The sequence below is a fragment of the Squalius cephalus genome (assembly GCF_949319135.1).
Source record: "Squalius cephalus genome assembly, chromosome: 5".
NCBI classification, from domain to species: domain Eukaryota; kingdom Metazoa; phylum Chordata; class Actinopteri; order Cypriniformes; family Leuciscidae; genus Squalius; species Squalius cephalus.
Window position 1 is genome coordinate 34,371,464 of NC_137126.1, and position 4,867 is coordinate 34,376,330.

Sequence of the window (4,867 nt, forward strand, 5' to 3'; positions counted from 1 at the left end):
GCTTGGGATATATCCCTTTCATCCAATCATTGGCTGCTCCAGTTTATAGTAAATGGTTTCTCTCTTTCTCTCTCTGTCTCTTTCTCCTCCTCTCTTCCCAATGTGTGTGTGTGTGAGTTTGCGACTCAGCCTTGAGGCATCCCGTTTCAGCTCCTCAGCTTCCAGTCAGAGGGCGAAAGGGGAGGGGGGTGCATATAAGAGTGGTAGGTGGGAGTGGGGTCTGACCGCAAAGTGTCTACTGTTTAAAAGAAAGGGACTTCTCCCTCCCTCCCTTCCTCTCTCTCTCTCTCTCTTTCACTCATTCCCTCTCTCAGCATCAGCAGACGTACACAGGCTGGATGGCACACTCTCACTGAGAGCAGAGAGATAGGAGGGAATGACAGGACTGTCATCTGTCTACAGAAAATTAAAAAGCACTTCAAGAGTTCCTGATGGTTTCAACCTTTCGTTTAGCGTCACGTTGCTGTTCCTAGACAGAGGCACGTCTCTAAGCCTGTAGAGGAGGACTGGTCTCACTAAGGTAAGCTGTGATGCTCCATGTCCATCTACCTGTTAGTGTGACAGATTTGCAAGTTAAATGACTCTGTACTCTTTATGAGCGTGTCTGTGTTGGATGTGTTTTAATGCTAAAACTGAAGAATGCCTTACCACTTTGTAAGGCTGTTATTAAAAAAAAAAAGTCAGATTGTACACTTTGTCACTGGGGCAGTAGCCTTAAAGGGAAATCTTACTTTATTTACCTTTAAAAGGTTTATATGTAGTGCCTTAAGGGTAGGCAAATATTACTACTCTAAGGTATATAATAATATATGTATATGCACATTTCAGGGGTAGACAGTGTACAAAGTTGTCCTTTTAAGGGGACTGCAGTGACAAGATGTTGTACCCCTAAAGGTAAAAAAAAAAAAAAAATCTGGCAGTGTAAATGTTAGCCAGGGACTTTTAAGGCTGCTAGTGATGCATTGGCTTGCTTTAGGCTGCTCATTATGGTTTATAGGGGAAGTGATCCACATTTGTTTTAAGCTCAGCATTTATTCCAACTCCCCTTGAGGGGGAATACAGTAGCGTGCGCTCTAATAGTTTGGCGTAGCTCTACACGTGGTGGGCTTGTCTGCAGCTGTAGGTCAGCCGGTGTCCGTTACCTGGCAGACGGTGTCATCCCTCCCAGGATCTCTGTCCTCTCGCCAGCCAGGGAGCGCAGCAGCTGGTTTGTGTTAGCGCTTCTCTCTTTAGTCTGGTGCTCCTCGTGCAGCTCCGCTGTCAGCTGCCAGCTCTTTTCTCTCGCCTCATCCACGGTGAGGGGGGGGGGGGGTGAATGGTTCTCGGATCAGTACGCTGTCCTTACTGATGGGTTGTATCCGTTTAGGAGAATGGAGAAACTGAGGTGATGAGAAGATTTGCGTGTGTGTGGTGGTAGTGGGAGGGGTCTAGGCTGGGAACGCAGGGGCTGAGAGAAGCCTTGTGAGTGTGTATATATGGGGGGGAGGGGTCAATGACAGAGACCCCCTGGATCCAAGGGTGCTAAATAGGAGGGAGGTTCTGCTTCGAATGAAGGAAACTTAGCTGTAAGCAATGAAGGGCAAAGTTAATGATTGCATAAAAGATTGTTGAATAAGTTTTCTTTAAGTTTTTTTTTTTTTTTTTTTTTTTTGAGAAAAAGAAATGTGATGTGACTTTTCAGAAGTCCTAGTAGCTATAATATATTGATCTGTTTTGTTGTGTGATAATGTAAATGTCTCATGGGTTGTTAATACCTCTTCAGCTACTTTGCCATCATTATCTTGAGGGCATCAGAAGTGCCAACCACACATGGTTGTTGCCTAGGCGGGGTGTTTAAATGTTTTATGATGCTATGTGCAGTGTATTCATTGACAGTGCCACTCAGAACAAAGCTGAGTGGGAAACTAGCCTTTGTTTGAACAGCTGTCAGCACTGCTCCTGGCCTGGCAATGCACTTGAAACAGATATTGTACCCTCTGAGTTCCCCTGTGTCTCTATGTCTGTCTGTCTGTCTGTCTGTCTGTCATTTTATCTATCTATCTATCTATCTATCTATCTATCTATCTATCTATCTATCTATCTATCTATCTATCTATCTATCTATCTATCTATCTATCTATCTATCTGTCTGTCTGTCTGTCTGTCTGTCTGTCTGTCTGTCATTTTATCTATCTATCTATCTATCTGTCTGTCTGTCTGTCTATCATTTTATCTATCTATCTATCTATCTATCTATCTATCTATCTATCTATCTATCTATCTATCTATCTATCTATCTATCTATCTGTCTGTCTGTCTGTCTGTCTGTCTGTCTGTCTGTCTGTCATTTTATCTATCTATCTATCTGTCTGTCTGTCTGTCTGTCTGTCTGTCTGTCTGTCTGTCTGTCTGTCATTTTATCTATCTATCTATCTGTCTGTCTGTCTGTCTGTCTGTCTGTCTGTCATTTTATCTATCTATCTATCTATCTATCTATCTATCTATCTATCTATCTATCTGTCTGTCTGTCTGTCTGTCTGTCTGTCTGTCTGTCATTTTATCTATCTATCTATCTATCTATCTATCTATCTATCTATCTATCTATCTATCTATCTATCTATCTGTCTATCTGTCTATGTATTATCTATCTATCTGTCTATCTATCTATCTATCTATCTATCTATCTATCTATCTATCTATCTATCTATCTATCTATCTATCTATCTATCTATCTGTCTATCTATATATCTATCTATATATCTACCTATCTATCTGTCTATCTGTCTGCCATTGTATCTGTCTATCTATCTATCTATCTGTCTGTCTGTCTGTCTGTCTGTCTATCTATCTATCTATCTATCTATCTATCTATCTATCTATCTATCTATCTATCTATCTATCTATCTATCTATCTATCTATCTATCTATCTATCTATCTATCTATCTATCTATCATTCTGTATATCTATCATTCCATCTTTCATTCTATCCATCTTTCATTATATCTATCGTTCTGTCTATCTATCTATATCTATCTATATCGTTCTGTCTGTATAACTATCTATCTATCTATCTATCTATCTATCTATCTTATAGACAGATCTGTCTGCCTGTCGTTCTATTGTTATATCTGCCCATCTGTCTGTCTGTCTGTCTGTCTATCATTTTATCTATCTGTCTGTCTATCTATCTATCGATCTATCTATCGATCTATCGTTCTCTATCTATCATTCTATATATCTATCATTCTGTCTTTCATTATATCTATCTATCGTTCTGTCTATCCGTCTGTCTGTCTATCTTTTTATCTATATGTCTGTCTGTCTGTCGTTCTTTTGTTTTATCTATCTGTCTGTCTATCATCTGTCTTTTGTTTTATCTATCTATCTATCTATCTATCTATCTATCTATCTATCTATCTATCTATCTATCTATCTATCGGTCTGTCTATCTATCTATCTATCTATCTGTCTGTGTCATTTTATCTATCTATCTATCTATCTGTCTGTCTATCTATCTGTCTGTCTGTCTGTCTGTCTGTCTGTCATTTTATCTATCTATCTATCTATCTATCTATCTATCTATCTATCTATCTATCTATCTATCTATCTATCTATCTATCTATCTGTCATTTAATCTATCTATCTATCTATCTATCTATCTATCTATCTATCTATCTATCTATCTATCTATCTATCTATCCATCTATCTATCTATCATTCCATCTTTCATTCTATCCATCTATCGTTCTTTCATTCTATCTATCGTTCTATCATTCTATCTATCGTTCTGTCTATTTATCTGTATCTATCTATATCGTTCTGTCTGTATATCTATCTATCTATCTATCTATCTATCTATCTATCTATCTATCTTATAGACAGATCTGTCTGTCTGTCGTTCTATTGTTCTGTCTATCCATCTGTCTGTCTGTCTGTCTGTCTGTCTATCATTTTATCTATCTGTCTGTCTATCTGTCTATCTATCGATCTATCTATCGATCTATCGTTCTCTATATCTATCATTCTATATATCTATCATTCTGTCTTTCATTATATCTATCTATCGTTCTTTCATTATATCTATGGTTCTATCATTCTATCTATCGTTCTGTCTGTCTGTCTATCTATCTCTCTGTCTGTCTGTCTGTCTGTCTGTCTATCATTCTATCTATCATTCTGTCTATCAATCTGTCTGTCTGTCTATCTTTTTATCTATATGTCTGTCTGTCTGTCGTTCTTTTGTTTTATCTATCTGTCTATCTGTCTGTCTATCATCTGTGTATTGTCTGTCTGTCTGTCTATCATCTATCTATTTTCTGTCTGTCTTTCTGTCCGCCCGTCTGTCCGTCCGTCTGTCTGTGAAATATGCTCTGTAAAAAGGGTTTATTTTCCTCCACACTCCAAATTGGCCACAGAGGCATTCAGGATGATTTGTTGGCATCAGTGAACAAAGATTTCCTCAGTAGACTTCAGTGTGTTAAAGTTTTGCTGCCCCAGATGGTTTTAATGGCTGTCTGATGCTAATGTAACATGGCTAGGAAAGCCATGGGCTCAGAGCACAGACAGTGTCCCCACCGATGGAAGCCAAGAGATGAGCACACGTCTTCCACAGAAGTGAAGAATTCTGATTAGTTGTCAGTGACCCTGCATGCTCAAATGCATTTGAGAGTTTTAGGTTAGCAGAAGTTTTAATTTGGGAAGTTGTAAAAGGGAAATCTACAAAGCTCAGATTATCTCAATTGATGACATTTCGGCCTGAAATTTGAACAGGCAAAATAGATCTCTTAATCTCCCAGTCAATATTCTTGCATTTCAGTGTGGGAAAACCGATTTTTCTTTCCAGGAAAAAAAAAAAATTCAATGGGGTCAGTGAGTTGAAAGAGTTTG

At 38.5% G+C, this 4,867-nt stretch overlaps 1 protein-coding gene across 2 annotated transcripts in view; it reads left to right on the plus strand.

Moving 5' to 3' along the window:
- Positions 1 to 300: 300 nt before the first annotated feature.
- The window catches only part of tncb (tenascin Cb), a 35,520-nt gene continuing 30,953 nt past the window's right edge, over positions 301 to 4,867 (plus strand). Inside the window, exon 1 of one of the 2 annotated variants that reach the window (XM_079872013.1) lies at positions 301 to 520. The gene's annotated coding sequence lies outside the window, so the exon portion shown is untranslated. The remainder of the gene's footprint in view (positions 521 to 4,867) is intronic. The other variant, XM_079872014.1, reaches the window with a different exon arrangement.